General features: G+C 40.1%; 1 long non-coding RNA gene across 1 annotated transcript; it reads left to right on the top strand.

The window, feature by feature from the left end:
• Nucleotides 1-28: 28 nt before the first annotated feature.
• On the top strand, nt 29-14,612 carry LOC308086303. The gene is made up of 6 exons (XR_013933245.1): nt 29-217; nt 11,737-11,833; nt 11,980-12,028; nt 12,564-13,160; nt 13,276-13,341; nt 14,488-14,612. It is a non-coding gene; the product is annotated as an uncharacterized lncRNA (long non-coding RNA).
• The last annotated feature ends 57 nt before the right edge of the window (nt 14,613-14,669 follow it).

The raw sequence follows: 14,669 nt of genomic DNA, 5'->3' as shown, positions 1-14,669 counted from the left end.
GTTGTGACTGACTGAGTGGAAGTGGAAAGAGACAGAAGCAGACAGAGAACGTCAGAACGTGAAAAAAGTAATTCAATTGATTTCAGAAAAAGAATCGCTGATAAACAGTTTGATACAAACCTAAAGAGTGTGTCTAACTATCTTCGAGACAAGTTTGGTCAAACCCTGGAGCAGCAGAACCTGTTGTGTATGCACTTTGCACTGACCAAGTGTTTTGGTGAGTTAAAAACAAAGTCATTGTTCACTTTTTTAAATGCAAACGTTTTGTGTTATTTGAGGACAAGAGTGTATTGTGTACATTTTTGATGGTACAAGGCAGCTGAGCTGGGCACCCAACTGACAGCAATCAATGTGGGTCTACTTTAGGCTCTATGCACAGCAGCCATATTGTGAAGAAATTCACTGGTGTTGCCAAAGATGCTAATGAAGTCCATTCTGGTAAAACAGAGTCAGGGTGCTGATATTGTGCATGTTGGCTCACTGGAAACACTCTGCTACACCAACACCAGTGGGTCTAAAATTGGGGTCCAGGGACCCTCATGGTTCCTTGAGGGGTTTCCAAATGGCCTCTTGTGGGTGTGTAACTCTGAGAGTGTACAAATGGAACCAAATGGACCAGTAAGGGTCCATTTGGTTCCATTTGTACACTCTCAGAGTTATGGGGGTCGTGGAAATTAAAAAGTCTGAGAACCACTGTGCTACATGAAATGGAACAGAGCCTTCATTAGTATCATTGGTAACACCTGTGAAGGAAATGATAATATGGCTGCTGTGCATAGAGCCACAGTACCTGAAGCACTTTATTGTTTTGATTGAAGTCATTGATAGTTATTTATTTTCTTTATGGGCTGTTGTACAAGTCAGGTTTATTGTCCCCATGCACTCATAAGGTCCTAGTCCAGTGGTTAACCTCGGTGATACTGGTGCTACAAATGACATAATTTGTCTTACAGATTCTGGTGACAGACAAAGTGTACCATGTGCGTTTTCTCACCTTTTTAAGTAGTCACATAGCATATTTATCTCCAGTATGATCGATCCCCTGATGGTTGCTGATCACGGAGGGTTTCGCTGTGCTTCCGCAAAAAAAAAAAAAAAATGTCAACGCGACCTCCGGTTCGCTTGTTATCCGCTGTTAAAAATAGCATGTTAAATGTTTTTATTCATTTTTTACACGTAGATTTACGTGATTGAGTGAACGGTTGTATTTGCATTAACGTAGATCTACGAGATTGGCAGGGAATGTGTTAATAATAATAATAATAATAATAATAATAGTAATATTAAACTTTATTTTTATAGCACCTTTCATGACATGAAATGCAGCTCAAAGTGCTTTACAGAAAAAGTACAACTCATTTAACAATAAAGCAAAAAAATAAAACCATAAGCATAAAACATTAAAATAAAAGCAAAAAAAGGCAGTGTGGTCCCTAACAGTCTCCATCTATAAGGGCGGTGGTGAGTGAAGGTTTCTGTTGAGTCGCACGCGCGGAGAACCAGTTGACACCAGGCAGTATCACACGACAAGCTCTAAAGTTTAATACACACATAGAGAATACAGTATTGTACACATGACGTGACCAGAAGATATGGGACAAGAACAGAAAGGATAGAAAATAGAACATACATCTTGTATCATTGTGCACAGACCTCAGTCTCTCTGATAAAGTACTTGATGGTCATCGTATCACGGATATCAATATGCTTACGTAGATGCACATGTGTGTGCTGGGTCAAGCAGATGAAGTCATAAATCATGACGGGCAGTAAATCAGGCAAAACAGTGAGGACATGAATACAAAATAGTATATTGAAGTATGGCAAAAGCTTATATCTATAGAAGAAATGGAGTCCCGGACCCATGGGTTTATAAACATCCAGATAAAACATGGATCTCAGCAGAAGAATGTAAGCATAGGGGAGAGCGAGCAGCGAAGCGTCCTCACTTGTGCGAGCACAAGCAAAACCTGTAAACATTCAGTTAGAAAATCTTGCAGAACTGCCGAAGCAAATGTCAACACTGCTGAAGTTCTCTGCTACACAATGATGTCATTTTGTTCTTATTGACCCGCCAAAGCCCAGTGCTAGTTCACTTGGAGTATGCTGCAGTCTTTATTCTGTTCTCTCCTTGTCTCAGGACAAACCTTTCCACCATGTTGTTTTGTGCAAAGACTTTGTCATCAGGGTCATTTTGAGCAATGACACAAGAGATGAAGGGGCAGACATAGACAGATGGACAGACAGACAAACAGATGTCGGTGAAAACGTTCAGTTGGAACACATTTCTCTATCACATCCGCGGTACTATCCTCCAAACTGACAGACTACTGTGCTAGTCTGCCCGATAGATCGACTCCAATTGCCACAATGAGAATTAACTCTTTAAGACCGGGAACGCAGCATCTGTGTGTCATTTTTAGATTTCGTTGGGCTATTAAAAAATAGCTCATAGCTATGAGCTTGTATATCAGCTATTTTTTTTAAATCGTGCAAATTTGTGCAAATATTATTTTTTTGTTAGTTTTTTGTCCCTGGAACTAAATATTTTACAAATGTTCGCCTTAAAAATATATATTCCAATATTTGCACGAATTTCCACGATTTTTCTAAAATAGCAGATCTACAAGCAGAATTGAATTTTCTGGAAAAAAATATTAATTGAATTAATTAATTAATACATGATTAATTAATTAAAAAAATGCTGATCTACAAGCTCATAGCGCGGAGCTTGTATATCTGCTATTTTTTAATAGCCAAAAAAAAAAAAATATTACACAGATGCGTCCCCGATCTTAATGGGTTAAGATTGTGTTGTGGAAAGTAGATGAATATGTACTGTATGTAGCTTTGGATTCATGAAATAATAATTTTGCTGCAAACTATACTCCACAACAAACTTCCATGAGCTATATTTGTTAGTCCATTTATTACGAGAGAAATGACTAATGAAGCAGTGCCAGGGCTAGTTTCATACTCTGTTCCGTGTGTACGTGCGGTCCATTGTACTGTTGTACGTTTTTTTTAGACTTTACTTTCCCCACTTTTCCAAATGGAAATCACCATCATAATATGCCCCATCAGTCCAAAAGCAGTTCTGATGTCTTTTGTTATTTCCTGACTGTCAGACAGTATCTGCATCTCAGCATGGGTCCATGACTCACCGCCATCTGGATATCAGGAAAACAGAAAAATATCACTTTTTGGTAGGCGCAATTATTTTGAGCACTCCACTGTAGGAGCATTTCAAACCGCACAAACTTTCTGGGCACAGCTTAAATCGCTCTGAATCCTGTCAAACAGACAACAAAAGAATGAATTGCATAAAGAGTGTCTCTGAAAACCGATGTGGCATCTACTCGGCGTGAGCCCGTGTTCCGGGTCCACAGTTTACACGCGCCGTCTCAGTGTGAGGCAAGCAAATGAAGGTGATCCTCCTGTAAAGAAAGTGCATGGCATTAGACTGACAGACGGGGGAATTGGGAGAAGCAGCGCTGGAAAGCACACTGGCAGTGACGGGCAGTGCCAGATGGGAGAGAGGGAAAGCTCTGCCCATGAGAGCCGCCAGTAAGCAGAGACAAGTGGTGCCAGCCCAACTGTGTCTAACAGGAGGTCCGGCTATTTAACCCATTAAGACCGGGAACGCATCTGTGTCATTTTTTTATTTCTTTGGGCTATTAAAAAAATAGCAGATATACAAGCTCATAGCGCGGCACCGAGTGACGCGCTATGAGCTTGTAGATCTGCTATTTTTAGAAAAATCGTGAAAATGTGTGCAAATCTTTGAATATACATTTTTAACTAAAATCTTTGCTTCTGGGGGTCCCTGGAACATTTTTGTTTTAGATGGGATGGGGTCTGCGGACAAATAAATATTATTTTGGGGGTCCTTGACATGAAAAAAGTTTGAAAACCATTGATAATATAGCAACATTAAGTAAAAAAATATATAAAAAAAAACTTTAGGAGAAAGAAAAAAGATTTAGAAGACATTTGTAAAATCCCCAGAAGCAAAGATTTAAGTTAAAAACTTTCGCTTTAAAAAAGCATATATTTAAACTAAAGATTTGCACACATTTTCACGATTTAAACAAAAAATAGCAGATCTACAAGCTCATAGCGCGGCACTCGGTGCCGCGCTATGAACTTGTATATCTGCTATTTTTGAATAGCCAAAGAAATATAAAAATGACTCAAATTCTTTCCCGGTCTCAATGGGTTAATCAAACCCAACACTGAAAACCGCACCAGTGCCAGATGCAATTCAAATCCTCCTTATATAAACCCAAATGCCAATTAGCTTTACATAGATCCCCACCACACCCTGCACTGTCAGAGCTCTTAAAGGAGCTGTTTAATATCTTTGGTGGGATAAATTTGATCTTCATAGGCAGATTGAAGATGTGATGGGTTTGCATGTGATGGAATCCAGTGAGGACACAAACACGCTCAAAGCTTAGGCACACAAAAATATGAATGTTTGATCGTACAACTGTGTCTGTGTGGATACTGAGGTACAGCATTTACTGTACTTGTGCCCACAGTTTGATTTTGATTTGATTTAATTTAATGTCAATTTACCTTATTCTCAAGAAACTAGTCACATTATACTGTAGATGATGATTGGAAGTTTCTGTTGTACTGAGAAGCATTTTCTTCAAAAGAAATTGCTTGCAGCTGTCGTGTATATATGCTAACTGTTGATGCCTACAGTGTATGTACTGTATGTTTTGGTCAATTTCCAAAAGCAGTAAAGTGCCATTGCTGATGTTGTTGCCTCATGTTGGGAGCTAACAATATAAATATTATGTCTCTTTGAGATGGCTGCCATGTGTCTGTCTGGCTCCATGAGATTATTGGAGAAACACGGAAGAGTGGACGAGAGGCCACACTTGAACAGGAAATAACTTGAAACTAGAAAAAGTGCTCCTCGGAGCACAGGTCTCCGCCAGGTCAGGTAGGTTATTGTGGGCCAGCAATGTTTGGAATTTGCCAATCAGTATGGAATATGAAAAATCAGACGGAACCATCTTGATCACTTGACTATAGAGATAATGTGTACCGATGTGCATGATGTTTGGACAAAATGTGTAGACTTTAACAGTATATTAAACCATTAAAACCGGGGAAAACAACGGTGTCATTTTAAATTTGAGTTATATAAACTGCCCACAAAAAGTTCGGAAACTTAACTATTACCAATTGGTATTGTATTCTATATTATTTTTATCGTTGATTAGTCACCTTTACAACGAGGTACCCCCATGGAAAGATGGCACATTTGTCGTGCAAACATTGCAATAGGGCAAGTGGAAGCATGTTCCGTTATGCAGAGTGGCACCATTATTTGGTGTCAGCCCTAGTACCACTTCCAAACTTAAGACCAAGTTCTGTGAGACTGGTGAAGTCAAAGGAAGACAACAACCCAAGAAGACCGGTTCCTCAACATTGCTTCACTGAGGAACCACAGGTTTTCTTCCAGAGATTTACAGGCAAGATTTGCACAACGGTACCAAAGACAGATATCAAAGTAGCAGGACCCATGCTCAGGTGCCAGCAGAGGTGGACAAAGTACTCAACCCCAGTACTTGAGTAAGAGTACAGATACTCCTGGTCAAATTTACTCCACTACAAGTAAAAGTAGCTCAGTCAAAATGTTACTCAAGTAAGAGTAAAAAAGTAATTGCTTTTAAATATACTTAAGTATTCAAAAGTACATGCTTTTAAAAATACTTAAAGTAAAAGTAAAAGTCCTCGACTACCTCGAGCACTGTCCCGTCGGCAGTGGTAAAAACGGCAGTGTTAAATACAGATACTTTAGTTCTCTTGGCATAGAGCTTGAGGCAGATCTTCCTGCTCTCTGTTTCTACTGCCAGTAGTTCCTTTACATTCTCTGCTATGTTTCTACTGCCAGTAGTTCCTTTACATTCTCTGCTATGTTTCTACTGCCAGTAGTTCCTTTACATTCTCTGCTATGTTTCTACTGCCAGTAGTTCCTTTACATTCTCTGCTATGTTTCTACTGCCAGTAGTTCCTTTACATTCTCTGCTGTGTTTCTACTGCCAGTTGTTCCTTTACATTCTCTGCTACTGTATGTTTCTACTGCCAGTAGTTCCTTTACATTCTCTGCTATGTTTCTACTGCCAGTAGTTCCTTTACATTCTCTGCTGTGTTTCTACTGCCAGTAGTTCCTTTACATTCTATGCTATGTTTCTACTGCCAGTAGTTCCTTTACATTCTCTGCTGTGTTTCTACTGCCAGTAGTTCCTTTACATTCTCTGCTGTGTCTGAGACTCAGGTAATGTCATCTGATAGTCAGTCAGTTACTAGCTTATCAATCAATCAATCAAACTGTATTTATAGAGCACATTTTCACAGAACCTTAGTTGACCAAAGTGCTGCACAGGTAAAAGAAAAGCAATACAGAAAATCAAAGAACAACAACACAAAAACAAAAACATGTATAAAACACATAACATGCCTGCATATAGGAGACACAGAGATTGTTCATTTACACCTACAGTATGTACACAGAAGGTAGAAAACATTAGATAGGAGTTAAAATAGGAATATTTAGGAGTGGATGTTGTTAAAAGCCAGAGAGAAGGTGGGTTTTTTGTAAGGACTTAATAATCTTGATGGACTTAGCAGATCTGATGTGGGCCACCACAAAAGCGCGGTCAGCTTAGTTTTCCTGGGGACCAGCATGAACCCCAGAGCCTCAAAAGATAATTATTTTCTCATGAGGAAATAACAGGAATCACACATGAGTGACACGTCGCTTACAAAGCTGCACTCTGATCACATTCATTATATTCCAGTTCTTAATGTACTTTGGTGGTAAAGACAATCTATTTGGTACAAATTCTCAGATCCAGGGGCATCAACTGTGACCTTTTTGTCAAGATACAATAATATTCAGCTTCAACGATTAGGACATGGAGCTAACTTTAAACTGAGGCCATTTGTTCTTTAAAAAAAAATGCGTAGAGTAACTGTCATGGAGGGCGTTTTGATTACAGTGATTACACATCTTTTTTCATCAGATTATAAGTAACATCTGGTGATATGACGCAATACCTTACATGCTCATTCTGCATGCATACAGTTGACATAGAAAACAGAACATTCTCTCTGTTCAGTGTATGTTTGTACAGAGAACTGCAGACATTAGCGCCAATCCTGTGGGTGCCGGGGAGCCCGGGCACCCAATGAGAAAGCCGAGCACCCACAGGAAATGTGTCGGTCGGATGACTGTTGTGTGATGCTTTGTAACGTGCACAGGATGCACAATGTACCCGCTCTGATACTGTGTGTTATTGTGAAGAGATTTCTGTCATTCAAACTCTCTGCCTGTAATCTGCAAAGTCCTTATACCAGTTATGGTTTCATCATCAGCCAATAATCAAATTGTATGACTTGAAATGTAGTAAAACAAAATGTCCTTTGGCACACCTACTGGGACAGGTGCGTAGGAGCAGGCAGCCAGTGCATGAGACAGGAAAGAATGGTGATCGCGCACACGGTCTTGTCTTCACTTACAGCAAAAAAAAATTTTTATTGCGAGTACAATGTTTCCAACTGACATTCATCAGTTATTTCTGATTAAGGGGTTACAACTTGGTTGATGTGTGTGTGACTTGTTGTTGAGTACCCTACCCACCCAACATAAATCGGCATCCATGCCTGCAGAGATGGTGGTTGCAGAGAGGCAGGTGTTGTTTGCAAGGCATGTGGTTCTTTGTGACCACATCCTCTGCTCTCATGAGAGCAGAGGATGTTTCATATCTACCCACACGCATGAGAGCAGAGGATGTTTCATATTTACCCACACGCACGAGAGCAGAGGATGTTTCATATCTACCCACACGCACAACCGTTAACTTCACATGGTCAAAACAAGATGGCGCCGACATGCACAGCGGTGAACTTCACCCTGTCAAAACAAGATGGCAGACTGACAAGTCGACTTGCTTGTCTCCACACAAACAACCTTTGATTTCCTATACTGACACATCTGGTCAAAATTCATGTCAGATACTGTGTCTCTCAGATCCTAATCTAAATGTCTCAATAGAAGAGCAGGGCGACAAAATATAACCGCCCCAATTGGATAAGTTATATTGTATTAACATACTCTACCATACAGATTGTATAAGTTATATTGTATTAACATACTCTACCATACAGATTCGACAAAATTACATTTCATTCATTAAAAAAAAGTTACATAGTGCCTCTTTAAGTAGATCTCATAACTCTTGTTTCAGAGAAGTAACTCTCTGAAACCACCTGCACTGCATGGACTGATGTGCTTGTAGAACCACTACGTTATACAAAGCCTGCAGAAACACCTATAAAAACATAGAAATGAATGAGGAACCAGAACTAAATACTTTTACTCCTACACACACATACAAGATGTAACAAAGAGGAGAGCGGAGAGGGAAGCCAGGAACATGCTAGTGTGAGAGCAGAAGTGTGGAAAAAATAAACAGCCAACCTATACACAGTACTTTACAGCCTTCTTAGAAATGTACTCGAGTAAAAGTAAAATATTTGTCTCGGAAAGTAAGAGTAATAAGTATAAAAAAAATGTAATACTCAAGTAAAGTACAGATCCTCAGAATCTGTACTTAAGTACAGTACTCAAGTACATTTACAAGTACACCTGTGACTGGCATACACCTGGCAGCAAATGGTACCAAGGCTGCCTGACACCAAATAATGCGTAATCTGCGTAACGGAACACCAGCTTCACTTGCCCTATTGCAGAGGCCTTATCCTGAAGGGACAAACGTAGCATCTTTCCATGGGGGTAGTGTTGCTGCTTGGAGCACAAACAAACTCAACAAAGTTGCAAGACCCATACTCCCAAGGGATTTTGGCAAGTTTTTGGAAGTGCCACCCACAAGTTTGGCTGTGTTGCTCATTCCACGATTGCACAATCCTTACGTTTGGAAGTGGTACCAGGGCTGACACCAAATAATGGTGCCACTCTGCATAACGGAACATGCTTCCACTTGCCTTATTGCAATGTTTGCATGACAAATCTTTCCATGGGGGCAGTGCTGCTGCTTGGAGCATAAACAAACAAAGTTGCATGACCCATGCCCTTAGGTGCAAGTCACACACCTGTACCAGTCACCTGAGTGACTGGCAGATCACTCAAAACGAGAGTGATTATCAACAGAAGCATATTGGGGGATTTTGGCACATTTATTGGGGCGCTACCTACACGTTTAGCTGTGTTGCTCATTCCACGATTGCACAGTCCTTACAAGCTGTACCTCGTTGTAAAGGTGACTAATCAACGATAAAAATAATATAAAATACAATACCAATTGGTATTATTAAAGGGGAGAAATAATCGCCCAAAGTTAAGTTTCCGAACTTTTTGTGGGCAGTTTATATAGCAACATGATTTTTTTCAGAAAACTCTTAAGGCGGTTACACACCGGCGAATATGCGAATATACGCAAAATTCGGACTCGTTCCGAATAATTAAAAGACGCTTTTTTCGCTCCGCGAAACTGGTGTGGAAGCTTGCATTGACTTTATAAGGTTTTAAAAAAAACGTATTATTCGCATGAAAAAAATCGCCCCGGTGTGTAAGGACCTTTAGGATTTAGAACAGTGGTTTAGAACAGTGGTTCTCAAAAATATCAGATGTACAAGCTTCGCTAGCTTGTACATCTGCTATTTTTGAACATTTTTGAAAAAATCTTGAAAGTGTTTGAATAATTTAGCATTTCTTTAACACAAATCTTCTATTCTGGGGGTCCTTGGCACAAAAAAAAATCTGATGGGGAGTCCGCAGCCGATTACATTTCATTGTGGGGGTCCTTGGCACGAAAACGTTTGAGAACTACTGATTTAGAAGGCATTTGTAGAATCGGCCTCAGGTCTTAATGGGTTAAAATATGAATCTGAAAACAGTTGAGGTGAAAAACAGGCAATAGACGAGTCTCAGCCAGCACTGCCTCTGTCTCCCCTGACGAGAGACAAACAGCCGCTCTGGTGACGGACTCTCTCTTTTACCGGTGGTTTTGAGGTTAGGTTTGGATCAGATTTGAATTCATCAGAATTAGAATCAACTAATTATTTATTTTACTTTAATGTCACATCACAGGTTTACAGGTGTAAAGTAGTGGGTGAGATTACATGTTTCCTCCATGTTGTAGTTTTTGTGAGAAGAGAGAGGATGGTAGGGTAGAGCAGGAGAGTATGTTCCTATATTCAAACACTTAAAAAAATAAAAAAAAAAGTGCTCTAAAGTAATTAAGTACATTTACTCAAGTACTGTACTTAAGTACACTTTTGAGGTATTTTGACTTTACTGGAGTATTTCAAATTTTCAGTAGGCCTACTTCCACTCCACTACATCTCAGAGGCAAATATTGTACTTTTACTCTTCTACAATTATTTAAAAACTTGAGTTACTTTGTAGATTTTGATTATTATTTCAATTTCGTACATTAAGCACCTCCCTATATACATTTTGGCCATTTGAAAATAGCAGATCTACAAGCTCACAATGCATTGTGAGCTTGTAGATCTGCTTTCTACAATTATTATTACTAGACCATACCCGGTGAAGTGCAAAGGCGAAAGTAGTTGCAAACGTGGGGTTATTGCATGTCCTGTCGCGCGTTCTCCCCCCCCCCCCTCCCCTCGCGTGTCCCGTTTGCGCCCCCCCCCCCCCCCCCCCCCCCCGCGCGCGTGTCCCGTTGCTCCCCCGCCGGAGCCGTCCCCAACACACACACGCGACCCGTCGCGAGCACACACGGTACATTCTCATGTGGCCAGGGGCGTTCCCCCGCCACACACACACACACACACACACACACACACACACACACACACACACAGTACATCCTCATGCGGCCAGAGCTGTCCCCCGTCGCGAACACACATACGCGGCTGTCGCGCGAACACAAATAATGTACATTTTGACACGTGCCTCCCCAACGTGCATGCGCACGTGCCTGTCCGCGCATACACGGCCGCGGAGGCGAGTGTTCTGTGTGTGCAACAGTGTAACGCAGTGGGGCTGTAGATGCGACGCATGCGCAGTTTGAGCAGCCAGCGTAAGCATGGCGACATTCTTTGACATAAAAATGCGAATAAACAGCTGAGATTTAGTGATATTGAAAAACGGGCTTCGCAGTCACATGGTAATGGTCAATGGCTGTGCGCAATTTGAGATCAATATCTCCAGGCACTGAGGAGAACCGGGCAGAAACATTTTTGGGCTCAGAGGTTTGGGCTCACAGGTTTGGAGAGACATGGGAGACTCCTTTTACTGAACAAACACTCTATAGCAATGAGTACTGTATCAGAATATAGAGCAATTTAACACTTATTTTAACCAAAGTAAATCACTTTTAAGTAAAGAAATGTAGTACTTTTTCCACCACTGCTGAAAATTAAGGGAGGATTTTTTTTTTTTTTAAGAAAAAGCAGTAGGCAGCGCCAGTGGCTCAAATTATAGCAGAGAGTGAGTCTGAGAGAACCAACTTATAGTCTACGAAGTGGCACACGAGAGAGCATCTGAAAACGTTGTGTTTTTATGCCAAGTTGACATTTATTTCATGGTATAACCAGATTTATTTAATCAGTATTTTTGGAATAAGCCATTTTTTATGCCATAAGCATAATGCAATGTGACAGTGATTTAAGAACTCTAATTACCCTGTAATGTAAAGTTACAGTATGTTTTATTTTTTATTCCAGACATTCCAGCTGCGTTTTGAACAGGCTTTGAAAACCATTGAACATCTCATTTGAAATGGAGAGAGAACTTTGTGCGCTTGGTTCATGTGTCTTACTGGTAATGTAATTAACTATGCAGCCTCACACACACTCCATTAAATGTAAACTATTTCTAGCTATGAAACAGGTTGACACCTTAACAATGATAGTTTATTAAAGACATCAAAATGAATAACTAATGATCATGTTTTCATTGTTCAATAGATTTGCATATGGATATCGGATATTGGACGTGCTGCCACTTGTCCCTCTGGTAAGAGCTACATTCATTTGATCAATTGTCTGGGTGTCATTTACGTGCATTAATATACATACATACATACATACATACATATAATATATTTAAACAACCTTAAAGGAAGAGTTCACCCAAAAAATGACTTATTTTCTATCAATTGCACACCCCATGAAGCCTTGAATCCATGGATTCTTTTTTGTTTTTGTCGCATTCCTAAGCTAATAATTTGATTCCCGTCTCCTACCGGCTAATGTATCCGGTAGGAGACACAAAGTAGATTCTTTGTGTCTCCTACCGGAAATACACCTGGTCATCAAATTATTGGCTTAGGAATGCCACAAAAACAAAATATAATCCATGAATTCAAGGCTTCATGGGGTGTGCAATTGATAGAAAATAAGTCACTTTTTGGGTGAACTTCTCCTTTAAGCTAGAATGTCCTCCATACACCTTTAGTATGTTCTCTTGCAAATAATGATCTGGGCAAATTTACTGGACGTATGTCGTCCTTGTGTCATGTGCTGTGATTGTGTTTTTTGTTTGAATATAGGAACATCATCCAAAGAGTGCACTGAGTCAGAAGATCGAACAACAATGACTGTTTTCGGTGGTGTTGTTGGCCTTTTTGTTGCTGTTGCTACTGCTGTTCGTCAGCAAGGTTTCGAAGTTGGCATTAAAGCTAATGCTAAACGCACTTGGAAAAAGATTGGTTATAGTGGTGTTATTGGTGGTGCTGTTGCTGGCCTTGTCAGTGTCGTTGGTCGCGTTCTTCGTGTTTTGTATGTTCCTCTTTATGGCGTTTGGGCTGCTTGTTCTGGTCTTATTGTTTCGGTTGTTGGTCTTATTGTTTCGGTTGTTGCTTGTGTCTTTCACGTTGTTCGTGACGTTTGTGGTGGTGTTTTGAATCTTTTGCTTGCTGTTGGTGATGTCTTTCACATTTTTGGCAATGGTGGTGTTGTCATTGTCCTTTATGGTGTTGTGGCTGCCGGATTTGTTCATGCTGATCAGCAGGAACATTATGTTTTTTATATTGTTAGTGTTGGTTTTGCTGCTGCTTTCCTTTATATTATTATTTTTGATGGTCTTTTTTATGGTGTTGTTGTTGGTGGTGGCGTTGCTGTTGGGCTGGTGTATCTGAAATTAACTGGTAAGTTTACATAATCAGAAAACGTTTTATATTCAATTTGATGTAAATTCACTCTTGCTCTACAATTGTGACGTTGCCATTGAATAAACTGATTGTTCACATTGTTATTCTACAGGCGCCGAATCTGGCCACCAATCTTGAGAGATTATTCGACAGGAAAAGGAAAATAATTCCACAACAGGTGTGTATTCCCACGCTCTTCTATTTAACACCATTTACAAGAGATGTAAAACAACGTTTAAATGACACTCTGGCACATTTTAGATTAATTTTTTTGGACCATCACGGGTAAGAAGCCACTCATGTGCTTAACCCAGACACACTGAAAGCAGCACTAGTGTCACGCGAGTCTGCCTGTTCACATTGTCTATCCTATATATTAAGATTGGCTCGGCCTAGAGGGTGGGTGGGTGTGTAGAGCGACGGACGTCACAAATGTAACATACGGACTTGCAATGTGCGCTGTTGCTCCAATCTGCACCAAACGTGGCATCATTCAGGGGTCTGAGAATAGCGTGAGAATAGTCACACACAGAAAACTAAATTGCACACAACTCGGACCCTCCTCCGGACAGCAGCGTTTTAACACTTCAAATGGCCATAACTCGGCGACCGTTGCCCTGATCAGCACAAAGGAGAACCCAAGTCTGACATCACTGCCGCTAGAGGCCGCTGGAGGCCTCTATATCCCCCCTGGGTCACTGAGTTAGTTTTTGAAAATCCCATATGGTCATCTTAGATTGTGTCATATAAGAACACGTGTTCCAAAAATAAACAAATGAGCCCGGCGATTTTACTCATTTGGATATGAAGCATCAACTGACGGTGAAAAAGTACTAATTTATCCAAAGAGTAAGAAAATAAAAATAACATTTCCAAACTCAACGACACAAGAGTCACATACCTGATGATATCGCCGGGCTGATTTGATTATTTTTGGAACACAGTTCTAATGACGCGATGCTACGATGACCCTATGGGATCAATAGAAAGAATACTTCCGTGACACAGGGGTAGTGGGAGTGATGTCTATCTAGTCCATTTAGGACTAGATTTGAAGGGCGTCCTGAAAATCTAGACATTTAAAAACTGACTTGTGTTTATAGAACGGTCTAACAAGTGAAAACAATCATAAAATACACTGCAATACAAGCTAGGGGGAAAAAAAGATTGTACATTAACGAAATAACGATAACTATAATTGACAAAACAATTTAGTTAACTGACAATGTTTATGGAGTGAGGATCTTTTCTTCATGAATGCTTGCCAAAGACTGTCGTTAAATCTATGTTCAACAACATACATGTTTTTATTTTTTTTCACCAGGTTCAAAGCATCTCTGTATCTTCATCATCTACAAACACAGATGTCTTCCTAACAATGAACTGTGGAATTCAGTACCTTTTACTCCACTACATTTAGTACATGTATTTGAGAAATTTAGATCATTACTAATGAATCAAATCATTAATCAGATATCGTCTCCATCTTTTGAAACTAGACAGAAA

Source organism: Gymnoscopelus braueri (genome assembly GCF_963280865.1).
Source record: "Gymnoscopelus braueri genome assembly, chromosome: 6".
In the NCBI taxonomy this organism is placed as follows: Eukaryota; Metazoa; Chordata; class Actinopteri; order Myctophiformes; family Myctophidae; genus Gymnoscopelus; species Gymnoscopelus braueri.
Note: the sequence above shows the minus strand (reverse complement) of the source record. Positions and strands in the feature narration are given on the sequence as shown.